This window comes from Balaenoptera acutorostrata, chromosome 13, assembly GCF_949987535.1.
Source record: "Balaenoptera acutorostrata chromosome 13, mBalAcu1.1, whole genome shotgun sequence".
Taxonomy (NCBI): domain Eukaryota; kingdom Metazoa; phylum Chordata; class Mammalia; order Artiodactyla; family Balaenopteridae; genus Balaenoptera; species Balaenoptera acutorostrata.
Window position 1 is genome coordinate 51,929,027 of NC_080076.1, and position 16,092 is coordinate 51,945,118.

The following is a 16,092-nucleotide window of genomic DNA, read 5'->3' on the forward strand; positions in this document are numbered from 1 at the left end:
CACACTGTCACTGATGACAGTTTAATTCTGGATGGGGTGTTACTCTTTAGTTAACCAGAGAGAAGAGACATAATAATTTTGAGAGTATATGATAAGATGGACTGTAATTCAGATTATTGTCTGATTCAAGTCTCTAGGCCTGAATTAAAATGATGATATTGGGGAAAAAGAATGTATTTTGAAAAGAAATTTAGTTTATCCTATGTAATCAGATACTATTGGGGTTTCCATACCTCTTAAGCTCTAGAGGAGATGTCTTCAACTCCCATTTCATACTTGTAAGAAGTTCATTGTCTACCCCAGGGCTCCTATGGATTACTAGTCACCTTTGCCCTAAGCCCCTGCTTCCATTGGTTAGTTCAGTTTATGGATCAACCTACCACCTACATCTTCTGCCCACACCCATCCCCTTCACATCTCATTAATATCAGATATGGGCTCTACCCTCTTCTCTCTTTGCAGCAAATCAAAAACAACTCATGGGGCTTCCCTGGTGGCGCAGTGGTTGAGAATCTGCCTGCCAATGCAGGGGACACGGGTTCGAGCCCTGGTCTGGGAAGATCCCACATGCCGCGGAGCAACTACGCCCGTGAGCCACAATTACTGAGCCTGCGCTCCACAACAAGAAAGGCTGCGATAATGAGAGGCCCGCGCACCGCGATGAAGAGTGGCCCCCATTTGCCGCAACTAGAGAAAGCCCTCGCACAGAAACGAAGACCCAACACAGCCATAAATAAATAAATAAATAAATAAAAATTTAAAAAAAAAAAAAAAAAAAAAAAACAACTCATGCAAGGAATAGTGGATTTTAATGAAGATGTAGGGAGACAGAGGATGGCATCCCTACACTGGGCCCCCTCTACAGCTGCCCCAGTAGATGGCTAGTCCAGAGAGAGTGGGTTCTGCCCTCAGATCACCAGCACCACCCAGAGGAGAAAAGGAAGCTGGAAATGAAGATGAGAAAGACTGGGAAATGGCCAGAGGCCTCTCAGGAGAGGCCAGGAAGGCAGGAAGTCTGATGGTGGGGTCCCCAGAGTTATCACCATCATAAATCTAGAAATCACGAGAACTGCACAGCAATGGGAAGTCCAGGCTAGGGTCAGATACAGCTGAAGCTCTTTTAACCATCCTCCCCCGGCTGACTTTTCTCTGTAAAGCATTCTCACTGATGCCCTTACTTATTTATAAGTAAGCATAGATTTAAAATAAAAATTCTTCACCATCACATGCTGAAGCCCAGAGGCCAAGAGGCTACACTCCAGTAGCAGAATGCCAGGAAGAGTCTGTGTGTTTGTTATTAATATGTTTATATTGTGCACATGTGCACCATATGACTTGTAAACAGGAAAAGAAGTAGAATTGTTGTTTCTGTGAAGACTAAGTTGAAGTCTTTGAAAAGATTTGTTAAAACAAAAAACACTCATTTCTCTGAATCTGGGGATCCATTTGGATTAATAATGATGTATGGAGAAACAGAAACATGTAGGGAGAGAGAGACAAGTTATCTTTAGCACATGGAGGTAAACAGAGAGGACCCTGGATGGGTCTGGGTATGGATAGCTGTTATAAATTATTTTCTCTATTGTGTTTCCATTTAATATTAGTCAGGACTACAGGTTATCATGATAGAAATTCAAATCAAACAGCTTAAGCAAAAATATAATTTATGAGCTCATAGGATTTCAGGAAGGGCTGAATACCCAAATTGGAAAGGCAGGGAGATGGGGGGGTGGGGCGGGGGGATCAGGAACATCTGAATGCAGAAACTAAAACACCTCCAAGACTCTTGTCCCTCCAAGACTCATCACCACTTCTATATGCATGCTGTCTTTATTGTCTCTCACCACTTATTTCTTCACATAGTGGTAAACACAGCCACCACCAGTGCTTGAATTTTGCATCTTGCAAATGCTGCTCTCAGACAGACTACCTGGACCTCTCTCTTGGCCCAAGGAAAGATTCTTATTGGCCCAGTTTCGATCATGTGTCTTTCCCTGAACCAATCAATTGAGGCCAAAGGTGGTGGGCACATCTACTGTTCCCACTCTCACCCCATACTGTCACTCTTACTGTTTTGTGGTCCACATAGCACCCATCATGAGCTGAAACTTACTCATCTCTATTGCCTGTCTTCCTGACTGCCACAGAAGGTCCATTCTGACTTGTTCACCACCAAAACAATACTTCAGCACGTAAGAGCTGCTCAGTAAACACTTCTGAATTAAAACATCATAAGCCCAGTCAAAAATCAAGCCATATGTGAAATTCATGAGCCATTAAAAATCACACTTTGGAAAAAATTACTATGCTAAATGAAAAGGATGTAGATATAAAACTATTTCCAATATAACCCTAATTTATAAATAAGCTTAGATTTAAAACAAAAATTCTCAAATGGGAAGGGCAAAGTCAGCAGGAACTCATCAGACTATAGAGCCTGCCTGCAGACCTTCATGCCATGCAAAGGAAATGAGAAAGGAAACCAGAGGAGAGGTTGAACTCCTCTGTCCCCTTGGGTCCCTAGTAGGGTTGCCAGATAAAATACAGGATTCCCAGTTACATTTTATTTTCAGATTAACAACAAATAATTTTGAGTGTAAGTATGTCCCAAATATTACATACTTAATAATACTAAAAAGTATTCATGTTTATCTGAAATTCTAATTTAGCTGGGCATCCGATATTCGTATTTGCTAAATCTGGCCACCCTAGTCCCTGGGCATCCCCGTGCCCACCCAGGAGCCACAGAAGGACCCAAATTGCAGTGTGGCATATAGAGCAAGATCAGGAGATAGGGCCTTGGGTCTCCCTGGGCTTCAGGTTGACACAGGAGCAATGCTCCAGATGCTCCTGCATGTTCCCAGGGGAGGGTGCAAATCATGGCCAGCATCCCAGCCATGAGGAGCTGCAAGGTGACCCCGGAGTGGAGCTGAGGAGTGAAAAGGCTAGGCCAGCTCTTGAATGGCTGGTGGCTAAGCCTCAGGGGATCTGTAGCATGGCAGAGCTGAGGTGGGGCTGAGCCAGCAAAAGGAGGACACCCAACCCTGCCAACACCAAAAGGAGTACCGCTGAGTCACACCAGCTGGCACCTCATGGTTCACTCTAATGACACAACAGCAGAGACAACACACATCATCTTTGAAAAAGCCAAAAGAATTCCCAAAGAGACCACGAGGACCAGCCCATGGATCCTCCCCAACCACTATGAAACAACCCTGGTAGCCAATTTAAAGCTTGATACGCACATATCCCAAAAACAATGATTCAGGCCAAGTTTACCAACTTTCTGCCATGAGCAAATAGGCAAACATGAGAGGAAAATGAAAACCAATTTAAAAAATGAAGAACATTGCCTTTTTTTCACTTTGAGTATCTATACACGCACACAGAGGAGGATAGAGAATTTGTCTTAGAGACGGAACCAATCTTTGTTTGTTTATTTGTTTGTTTTATTTTTGGCTGTGTTGGGTCTTCGTTGCTGCGCGCGGGCTTTCTCTAGCTGCGGTGAGCGGGGGCTACTCTTCGTTGCGGTGTGCGGGCTTCTCATTGCAGTGGCTTCTCTTGTTGCGGAGCACGGGCTCTAGGCACACAGCTCAGTAGTTGTGGCTCGCAGGCTCTAGAGCGCAGGCTCAGTAGTTGTGGCGCACGGGCTTAGCTGCTCCGCAGCATGTGGGATCTTCCCGGACCAGAGCTCAAACCCATGTCCCCTGCATTGGCAGGTGGATTCCTAACCCCTGCGCCACCAGGGAAGTCCCCCCAATCTCTTAAGAGAACACTTTTCTGGGCCTTTCTTTGGTTGTGAAAAGTAAGATACCCCAGACATGGTCTGAAAAGATAGGATTAGAAGAAGAATTAAAATGTTCCCTATAACAGGGCTTCCCTGGTGGCTCAGTGGTTGAGAGTCTGCCTGCCAATGCAGGGGACACAGGTTCGAGCCCTGGTCTGGGAAGATCCCACATGCCGCGGAGCAACTGGGCCCGTGAGCCACAATTACTGAGCCTGCGCGTCTGGAGCTTGTGCTCCGCAACAAGAGAGGCGGCGATAGTGAGAGGCCTGCGCACCGCGATGAAGAGTGGCCCCCGCTTGCCACAACTAGAGAAAGCCCTCGCACAGAAACAAAGACCCAACACCGCCATAAATAAATAAATAAAAATTTAAAAATAATTTTAAAAATGTTCCCTATAACAAAGTAACTGGAATTTTAGAACTTTGTCCTAAGGAGCTAGAGCTTTGAGGTCCTAGCTGAGGAGAGGTGGACAGGAACGGTCCCAGGAATACGACGAGAAGTTTAGGCATAAGTAACAAGCAGCCTGAGAGAAACAGTCCCTTGTTCAGAATGTTTAAACACAGTGGTGTCTAATCTTCAGTTTCAACTGATTCTCTGTTCTGGGCAGGGATATAATCTAAGTCCCCTGCATTAATTGAAAGCCTTCAGGAAAATCCATTAAACACAAAGCCTGTGGTGGGATTACTAGAAAATTAAAGGATCAACAGTGAAAAGATGAGTTGCCTTCCAGACTCTGCAGTGTGCAACCTGCACACCCATACCTGGTGACCCTAACTGATCCAGGACTGGAAATGAAGAAACCCTCCTCCCGGCAATTACACTAGAACAAGATGATCCTCCAGAGGGAGGGCTAGGAAAGCTAAATTGTATTATTACCTGGATTAGAGAAGGAATAAAATACATCAAAATGTCAATAGGGATTATCTTTAGGGCCTACAATGAGTGACTTTTTTCTTCTGTTTAGTGCTATCGTGCGATGAATATGCATTCATTTTGCTGCCAGGGAAAATGATTAAGAATCAAAGAAATTGGGGCTTCCCTGGTGGCGCAATGGTTGAGAATCTGCCTGCCAATGCAGGGGACATGGGTTCAAGCCCTGGTCTGGGAAGATCCCACATGCCGCAGAGCAACTGGGCCCATGAGCCACAATTACTGAGCCTGCGCGTCAGGAGCCTGTGCTCCGCAACAAGAGAGGCCGCGATAGTGAGAGGCCTGCACACCGCGATGAAGAGCGGCCTCTGCTTGCCACAACTAGAGAAAGCCCTCGCACAGAAACGAAGACCCAACACAGCCATAAATAAATAAATTAATTAATTATAAAAAAAATCAAAGAAATAATCACACAATAGGCAAACAGCAGTGGTGATGGAATGGCTAGCTGTGACCAGCCTGGACACCAGCTGGGGTCTGATCAGCTGATGCTCCTCTTGCCTTGGTCCTCTTGCCTGGCTCAGGAATTGGGAGGTCTGAGCCTATACCTGGAGGGTACCAATGCTCAGAGAGAGGAGCAGAATTCCCGCAGGGTGGTGATGGGTGGGAGGGTAGGACTGTGACCAAAGAGACAGCCTTGGCAGCAGAACTCAGCCAGCATGTCTCATGTTTGGGCAACTATACTGAGATCTGTGTATTTTAGCATCACAGAGACTTACCAAACTGCTTCTAAATCTTAAACAAAATGTCAGTGAACGAGGAGGTGTCTTCATATTTTTATCTAATGTCCCTCTGGAATTTACTTTCATTACTCTTTATAAAAATTTTACATTTCAAAATTAGCAGGTTTTTAAATTTTTTCTCTCTAGAAGACCTCAGAGGTTATACAGTGCTATTTCCTCTCTTTACAAATTGCACACTTGACCCTCAGAGAGGAGAAAGGATGAGACCAGAATTACACAGTATATTAGTCAAGACTCTCCAAAAAGCAGAACCAATAGGATGTGCATAGAGAGAGAAAGAGATTGATTTCAAAGAACTGGCTCATGTGATTACAGAGACTGGCAAGTCCAAAATCTGCTAGGTGGGTTGGCAGACTGGAAACCCAGAGAAGACTCAATACTGCAGTTCAAGTCCAAAGGCCACCTACTGACAGAATTCCCTCTCGCTTGGGGAAGTTGGTCTTTTGTGCTATTCAGGCCTTCACCTGATTGGATGAGGCCCACCCACATTATGGTGGGAAATCTGCTTTACTCAAAGTCCACTGATGTAAATGTTAATCTCATCCAAAAACACCCAATATATAGACATCCAGAATAATGTTTGACCACATAGCTGGGCACTGTGGCCCATCCAAGTTGATGCATAAAATTAAGGGTCACACATAGGTAGTCAGAAGCAGGAATGGAATTAAAACCCCAACCTCCTGATTTTCAGAAAGCTCACTCCACTCCATCATGTGGCCCCAGTCAGACTGATACTTTTGAAACAATCAAAGTCTGGGTCTTACATTTTTTTAGTTCAAGAAGCAGAGGGTAGTGAAATGTTATGCTTAACAAAAATGTTCACGTATGTGCTTGAAGTGATTTTCCCTGGCAGTATAGCTATCTGGACACATTTCAAACCAAGAAAGAAACAAAACATTATTGAGAGAGAATGAATCTAAGGGCCCCCCAGCTGTATAAATCCCCCACTGCAGCTTAACCCCATCATAAAACAACACGAGTGAAATATTTGTTCAGCCCTCTGACAGCCATGGATATTAGATGCCGAATATTGTGAAATACACAACATTAACAGGTGTACATGCACCAAACGTAAGCTGACAAAAGTTCCTCAGACGGCCGCTTCTCCTCATTAATCCTGAATGCTGGATGTGATTCCTCATTAGAGGAAGAGCACATTCGTGTCCACATTTTCCACTTCTCTTAAATATCAATTTTAGCAACTTTGAATTTTACCTCCTACAGTCTTTTTTTCTTCATTAAAGGAAAAAGAGAATGTGAGCTCTGAACGTAGCACCTCACTGAGAAGGCTATATTGTAGGAGGAGACTTCCCACCTGTATGGCTCTAATTTACTGGAAGAATATTTTATTAGCTAAAGAAGTCAAGCAACAACTATTTAAGATTCCCATCATACTTCTGCTACAATAACATCATTACCATAGCAAACTATGGATTTCAATTTCAATATCACTTTTTTTCAGGACTTAGGTAGTTCAATCCACTTGAAAACCCTGAGTGCACTGGGAAATATTTGGAGACAGCAGCTAATTAGAATCTAAACAGTTATAAGAATAAGTGAGTAATTTTACTCCATTCAGCTCACAAATGTTATCAAGCAGCAAGCAATTTCTGAGATGGATAGAACAATAGCTGCACAATGAATTATAACACTGCAGTTATACCGTTATCACAGGCAAAATAATGAGACCTCAGGTGAAAACATCAATCCATTCTGTCTTCAGGACAGAGATCTCAGTTAAGGAATGTCTTAGCTCGGGACTGCCATAACAAAATACCAGACAGTGGATGGCTTAAACAACAGAAATGTATTTTCTCACGGTTCTAGAGTCTGGAAGTCCAGGATCAAGGTGCCAGCAAGGTTGGTTTCTGGTGATACCTCTCTTCCTGGTTTGCAGATGGCTGCTGAGAACTTCCTAATGTTTCATCACATGGCCTTTCCTCTGTACAGATGGAGAGAGAGAGAAAAGGAGAGGGAGAGAGATATTAACTGAGCTGTGGTCTCTCCCTCCTCTTATAAGGACACCAGTCCTATCAGATTAGGGCCTCACTCTTATGACTTGATTTAAACTTAATTACGTCCTTAAGGGTTCTATCTCTAAATATAGTCACATTGGGGGTTAGGGCTTCAACATGGGACTTTTGAGGGGACATTAATCAGTTCCTATCAGGCAACATTAATCTACCTAAAATGTCTTTTTCTCTGTTACAACTTTATGCAGGGATTTTTTTTTTCCTTTTCCTCTTCCTTCTCCATTTTCTCCTCCTTTTCCTTCTCTTTCTTCTTGTTTTGTTTCCTTATTATATACAGATTCTCTCCCATTACAAATAAACTTCATGGTTAATTTAGAAAATGTTTTTCTCGTATTTTTTAGTGCACTGAGTATTTGGGTTCCTTTTTTTAATGCAAAGGGAATGGTTCACAATTAACTCAGAAGAATACAAAACATATTTTTCTAAATAGTCCTAAGAGTTCATGTTTGCTCTGACCAGATCCAACTCAACATGGCAATAAAAACAAGTGGTAACATCTCTCAGACCTGACTTCAGGGGAGTTACTTCTTACACATATTTAGCTTATGCAAGTTCAACTATATACACTTGGAGGTGGGAGAGACATACTCTCTATACAATGTGATGTCTAAACACAAGCCGTTCAATATATCTGGTATTTAACCAAAGAAATAGCAAAGTGTCTGACTTGGGAGGAAACTGTGACCATGTGTAGATGTGTTAACAGACAGAATAAGATACCCTAAGACATCTGTGCTACATTTGATGAGCAACTTAAAATATTTTCAAGGATACTTTTGACTCTGTGTGATTTTTGTCTTATGATCTGTCTTCAAAAACTAACTCCAAAATAAGACTTAATTTTAAAATGTATCATAACCTAGTATAAGGAAGAAAGTGAAAGCTCAACTGACTAGCCCCCCAAAAATGAATAGAAATTGACCTAAGTGGAGGGAGGAAGGGATGGTATTTCAGACAGAGGGAACAGTATATGCAAAGGCATGGAGGCAAGAAGGTGGCCAGAAGGTACAGGAGCCCGGCTTCTCAAAGGAATGTTCTCAGGAACATACTCAGGAACTCATTAAAAGTGCAGATTCTCCTCAGCTGGGCTGGGTGGCTCCTAAGATTCTGCATGTTAACGAGCTCCCGGGGTCACAGATGCTTCATTCTGGGAACCTCACATTGAGGACAAGAAGATGAAAGAGATAAACTGAAAAGGTAGCAAGAAAAAAAGGCAGGGTCATTTGCTGAGGTCAAGTTAAATAGGGCCTTGAAATGCAGAGCATGTTGTTGGACTTGTGATAAGTTATTACTCTTAAAATGATCAGGCAGAGGAGCAATGTGAAGTATTAGCATGAAAGTATTTGTTAGGAATATGGTCTGACAGAGCTATGCAGGGACTGAGCTGGAAAAAAAACATTTTGAGTTAATTAATACAGAAGGTTGAAAACTTTGCATTCAAGGAGAAAAATTCTGCTAAAGAGGGCAAAAAATTCACCACTTAATGAGATTTCATTGTAACTATGTTCAAAGGCCCTAAAATAGGTGGTAACCTATTTCTTAATCAATGTCCCTGAACAAACAGAATAATCTCTCCAAAGTTTGAAAAAACATTGTTTTTATATATTAGAAATACTGAATCACTTTTTCAGAAAGCACTTCCAAGAAACGCCATGATGGGCAAATATTTATACACCAGCTGACTTAAAACCTAAAACTTTCTCCTTAGGAAAAGACAGCATTTACACAACTAACCATAATGGCAGAGAAATTTCATGTTAAATATAGATTACTTTTTAATCCTATCTTCTAGGCCAAGAAAAACGCAGGTAGGAAGAAAAAAGTACAAGACCAAAATGAAATTTTTGTCATGATCTTGCTACCAACTGCCTGGCAGAAGTGCTTTTTTAGAAGCTGATCAGGGCTTCCAGGTGCATTGTTTGGGCCCAGCTCTAGATAAAGATAAACATTCAGGCTTCCGGGGATTGGGATCACAAGAGTGACGAGCAAAGTTCATAGGAACTGAAAGACCCTGGTGCCAATTAAAAACCATACATCCCATCACAGCAAGGAGGGAAGCTATTGAATAATTGAATAATCTCAAGCCATTCCAAAGGAGAATAAACAGATGATGGCCTGATCCCGTGGAGACGAGAGGGAGCTGTGTGCATTACAGTGCTCTATATTCTCCTCATACTTTGATTAATTATCCAGCTGTGCAACTGTCATTATCAAGGATATCTCTGAATCATGTGGCTCCGACAGTAACCAAATCTGGCTGTTCCTTTCATTTTTTTTTTTTTTTTTCACATGGGAAAGCACCCTGCTGTTTGGAAGAGAGTTACCTAGTATGTCACTTGAAACAAGCAAATGCTCCATTCACCGCAGACAACAATGGGTCAGTCGTTAGACTATTGTTCACAGCACTGTTGATAGGTTTGTACAGAGGTACCCCTGGTAGAGGAGAGAAATATGCCCTCCTACAAATTGATCTTCCCCTGGAAAAGGTTGAGAAATACCAAGCTTGAGATGCGAATGAGTGTCATTTTAAAATCTTATTTGCTTGCTTGTTTCTTTATTTGTACTAGAAAACTGCCCCCCCCCAACCCCATCCCATCATTCCAAAAGAGACTTGAACCTGTGGTTCAGGATTAAGAGGCTATTTCTCTAAAGACTATTTTAATTTTCAAAGGATCCAGGGCTTAAGCCAAAGAAACCCATTTGAAATTATAGAATTCCTATCTCTTTCAGTCAGTCATGGGAGGAAAGACAGACATGGGAAAGGAGAGAGGAGGCTCTTAAAATAAAGTCACATCAATAGCTGCCTATCCCACCCTCTCTTGGTAGCTATGACCAAGGTGACCGTGGAATCTTGAGTGAGTCAGTTCATTGTTCTGTGTCCAAGTGTATCCACTGGTTAAATCTGGATAACAATGCATGTCTTCCCTACTTCCAGGGAGGCAGCACAATAGTAGAGACTATTCCATCTCCAATATTCCAGCTCTTCCCTATATTTCCCAGTCCTCTCGTGGTTAAGCAAGACCATGTGACTAGTCCTGACCAATGAAATGCAAGCAGAGTGATGTGAATCACATCCAGGCAAACGTCATAAAACCCCCGTGCAACCTTCTCTCTTCTCCTGCTCATGCAGCTACAGACAGAGGCCCTCCAGCCAGGGTCCCTGCGTCAACATGTGGAACCAGGACCCCCTGCCGGTTTATCCTGTAAAGATATCATAAGCAAGAACTAAACCTTTGTTTGGTTGACCCTCCCTTCTCATCTCTCAGGGGAAATTTTATTCCTCTTTCAAAGCCAATCTCAAATGCCACTTCTTCCATGGAACCTCTCCAGATAGGAATTCCCACAGCACTCTGAATGTCTACTTTTTTTAATATTTACCTAATTTTGCCTAATATTACTGAAAATCTGTAAAGTTCAGGCTCTGTGGCCAAATGTACCGGAATGTAAATCTCAGCTCCAGCATACACAGCTGTTTAGACTTAGGTAAATTATTGAACCTCCCTAAACCTCAGTTTTCCCACCTGTAAAATGGGGTTAACAAGAGGTGTCATGAGATGTAAATGAGATACAGGTAAAGAGCTTGGCACAAGGTTTGAGGTGTAGGAAGACATGCACGAACCATTCAGCTTATTATTCCTATGAGCTGGTCCTACAACCTTACAAGACTGCAAGAGCCTTAAATATGGAGATGATACAAGACCTGGAACAGGGTCTCTCACACACACACACAACAGGTACACCCAGGAAATGTGAGGAATGAATGAACTTTTTTAAAAGAACAAAATAAATCATTGAAATGATAAAAATTCTTTAATAAACAAAAAGGAAGAATAATGAGTGAGAAAGCAAAAAAAAAATAGACAATGGACAAATTTTAAATAAACTACGTTGATTGGGGAAATGTAGAGAGATGGAATCTACGTTGACAGGTGGCCGTTTTCAGAGATGACCTCAGGTACAGAAAGCTGAGGTCATCATACGCCTCCATGCACAGCACGTCATCTTTATTCTTCTGGGTTTTATAATGCTTCAATGAAACATTTACATTTTAAAACCCTTTGAGGGCATATAAGATATTAGACATACGGGTGCTCTGACTTCAGAAGAAATCGCTCGGTATATTGCTGAGTAAAGTGAAAAATAATAGTAAACAAAAATAAAACAGTGCATTAAAAATAAAGGCACAAAACAGTGGCCTTGGGAAATAGGCCAGGTGTTGTTACGCTTTTAAATGTCTTTTAAGTGCATAGATGTGTTCCTCTTATTGGAACAAATAGTTTCCACCTTCCTGAAACTTCCTTCGTAAACTGGTCCTCACAAAAGAAAGGTTTTCGCTCCTCTACATTTTTAAGCAACAGCGACATCATGTGGCCACTCTGGGAGCTAACCAGTCTTTGCTCCCAACTATGAATTTCCCCAGGGAGATATCAATTCGGTTCTGCCTTCCCTTCCGAATAAACTCATTCAAAAATCATTCAGCGAATGGCATGTAGATTCCCATGCTTAGGACAGGCACAATGGTCTGTATCTCTACATAGTTTTATCTAGGGGATCATCCCGTCCCTAAACTCTTAGCCAGGCACAGCCTATTCAGAGACTAACCTAGTCCCACAGCAACCAAACCAAGTTTGTTTGACAAAAAAACACTGAAACGTTACTAGGGATGAATATATTCTATACGCCAGGTTCAGGAATGATGACATATAGTGTAAGTGTGGTCTTTTCCCACAATTGTCATAAGCCTCCCAGACCAAGCACCTCCCAGTGCTTCGCTTTGCACTCAGGGGTCCCCCCTGGAAAGCCTGCGGTAGAATTTATCACAGATGGGTGATTACTAATGTAAGGTTCCTCCTCCGCTAAGTCGAGTCCTCACGAGGGCAGGCAAAGAAGCGTTTTGCTCACTCTTGTTTCTGCAGCCTCTGCCTGTCACTAGTAGATGCTCATCCATTCATTCAACAGATATTTACTGAGCAACTACTGTGTACCAGGCACTGTTGTAGGTGCTTCAGAGTTTACAGTGAACAAAACAAGTTCTTTCTGTCATGAAGCTTACATTCTAGTTGGAACTTCCATTCTCGCTGGAGCAGTCAGGCAATAAAGTAAATAAAGAGGGGAGTAAGTGTCATGGAGAAGTGGAGGTGCTACTCTGTGCTGGGTGCTCAGGGACCGCCTGACTCATATGGCGACAGCTGAGCAGAGACCTGAAGAAAGTGAGGGAGCCAGGTGTGTGGTTAGGAGGAGAAGACTGCTAGAAAACTGAACTTGAACTTGGGAGAGAGGGAAGGAGGGATCCAGGGAGGAGGAAAGGAAGGGAGGAAGGATGAACGTGTGCATCACTGGACAAGGAATGAGAAGACCTACGTTCTTACCCTGACTCTTTCATAAGCAGCTGAGCAAACTCAGGCTTTCCTTCCCCTCTCTGAACCTCAGTTTCTCTACTCTAAAGTGAAGAACTTAGATTAGATAGTCACTAAAGTTCCAGTCAATTTTAAGACTCTCTATCATGAAAAGTCAGAGATTGTAACCTTTAATGGCATTTTGCGTGTGTGTGTGTGTGCTCGCCTGTGTGTGATTAATTTCCCAAAGCAATTCCAGGCATTTGTGTTTCTTTCAAGAGTGATTACACACAAAAACCCCCACTATTTGCTTACTAGTTAAAAGAAATTGATCTGGAGTCTATGGGTTTAAAGATTGGTTGGTCTCACGGTAAGATGTACACTTCTGGAGATTCGTCATTATGTGCCCAAACACAGTAATTGCTAAAGGATCATGCACTGTAATTTGGCCCTAATAACCATTCAGGTGGGGGTAAAGTGAGCAGTTAGCTACAAGATATCAGCACCTGTTAAGTACATGACATTTTACAGAGAAATGAATTCCTATTTCATCAATCCTCTAGTTTGATGGTTTTAGCTGTATTAATGCCTGAAGCTCTCTAGTAATATAATGACAGATACCTACAACACAATACATACACACCATACGATAAACACAGTAACAGAGAAAGTATAAAAGCAGGGTAAATGGGCTCCAGATTTAAAATGGTTCCTTGGTTATATTTTCTCCAACTTCTATCAACACTGTCACATGTGGCACCAAGTACAGAGGACAGGATGGATCCCGTGTTGGACCAGCATCAAAGGGCTTGTCATCAAGATTTCAGGAATCAGCAAAGGTCCATCTGCCCACAAATGTCTTCTTCGTTAAACCATCATTTTGCCATAGTGTCACCATTAGAGGTTCATTCTTTAGTCTGTTATTATCTCTAGAGTATTCCTTTTAAAATGAAATGATGTTCCTAGAGGGAGCTGCCCATTCTACTTCAAACTGTCACAAATGCCTCAGGAAGAATAAGCAAGATCAGGGGAGAGACACGGAGATGCAGCCTTGGACAGAAGTGCTAATGTGGGAAGGGAGGACAGGATCAACAAGCAATGCAGGAGGGGATAAAGGTAAGAAAAAGTGAGTCCCACGAGGTGAGTTTCTGCTCTGCATGCCAGGATCTGTAGCTAGAACGTCTACTTCTCATGCACGGGAGACCCCGCTGATGTTATCTTTACAGATGAGGAAACTGAGGCTTGCCTAAAATCTCATAGTTAGCTGTGGAGCTGAGGTTCCATCTCAAGTTCACAGACTCCCCGCTGTGCCAGGGCACTGGACCCCTCAAAGAGGAGGAAATACGGAAAAGGAAGAGGGTGAGAGGGGGGCTAAGAAAATGCAGAGCTTGACCAATCTGCCATTCTGTCCTGAATCCCTGCCTCCCGCCCCTGTCTCCCGCCCCATGCCTGAGCAGCAGAGAGTTGTGGGCAGGCACCTCTGAGGCAGCCATGCATAGTGCTGAACAGGGTGACTTGTCATAGCACTTTCCGGGACAGTGCTATCAAGGGCTGTCAACCCCTAAACAAGAGGCTGAGCAGTATTGTGAATGAAGAGTGGGTTCACATAACAGGTGCAGCACTTCTGGGCTGTGAAGCCTTGGACATAACATTTAACTTCTCAGAGCCTCCGTTTCCTCTTCTGTAAAATGGGACCAATAGCTACCTAGGGGAATTTGGTCAAGATGAAATGATATCAAGCCTAGCACTGGGCCCAACACACAACACATACATCAGTGCATGTTGTTCCATCCTTTTTTCCCTCAAAGAGAACCATTAAACTAGGGAAACCTGAGCTCGCAATATTCAACCCACTTCCACTCTCCTTGCCCCATAAGCTGTATCTGATCCCACCCCCAGCTTCCATGGGGCAGAAGATCTGCTGGTTACCTCATTCCCCAGAATCGTCACTGCACAGAGTCACTGTGTTCATACACTTCCCTGTCCAGGCCCAGCTGAAAGTGGAGCTCCTCCTCTGCTACGGCTGAGACAGCAACAGAATACACACGGGCACAGTGTGGGTTAGGGTCCTTTTCAAGGTTGTACTCCATTGAAGAATATGGGGCAGGGGAGGTGGAAGAGCTGAGAATCTAACAAGACAAACCTTCCTAATTAGTTAGAGCCAAGAAGTGACATAGCTGACTTTGTAATATGAGACTTATAATTTGCCTACTGGGACCAAGTCAAAATTTCTCACGTCTGTGAGAAAAGGGTCAAAAATCCTTGACTCAGGGGAAGGATGGAGGCTTCTCTTCTAGAGAGCTCTGCTCCTGCCCCTTTTTCCCATCCTCTTCCCACTCCTGTTGGGTCTGTTTATTGAGTGCCTAGTACACAGTAGGCATGCAATAGGCATTTGATTAATGAATTACAAATAAATTAAATATTGGATGGATGGATGAATCTTAATCTACAGTTATATCCTTACTGACGTTGAAACAGAGTTTTGTTTGTTTTATTAAGTAGGCTACATGCATTCATGCAACTAACAAAGAGATTGGCTGCAGTGAATCCTTTGTTTGCTGATATTTGGTACACCAGGGAGAGGACATATCCCAACACCCAAGTTAATTATTCTCATACCCTATTAACCTCCGAGCCTCATAGCTTGACTAGATGACACAGCCACGTAAAAAGATTGTATCCCAAAGAGAAATAAGATTCCACTAATGTTACTATAATATCCCTGAAAGAAGAAATCATCTATTCTTGAAGTTAAAGATGGATGCATGGCTGATTCACTTTGTTATACAGCAGAAACTAACACACCATTGTAAAGCAATTATACTCCAATAAAGATGTTAAAAAAAAAAAAAAAAAGGTGCGTGGGTTTTGTTTGCTTATTGCTCTTTAAATCATCCATGTATGATTAATATACCTTTTTGTATGTAGATTTCCAAAAAAATTAATAAAAATTTTTTAAATGAAAGAAAGGTAAAGAGAGGGTTAACTACTGACTCGAGGCTCCGCAGAAAAGAATAAATCTTTAACCTAAGGCCTCATGCCTTCACCGTGGTGGGCAGCTCCACTGATGGCAGAAGCACAGTGTGGTGCCCGGACGAACAAGTAGACAATGAAAGAAAGAGATCCTGTGATCTTTACATCCTTGGATAGTCTTGAATTCCACACAGCTGTTTCTGGACAAAGAGACATTCTGGAACTGGAGTCTTCTCCCTCGGGACCGATGTCCGTGTCCTTTATTACCTAAGAGTGCCGGGTCTTTG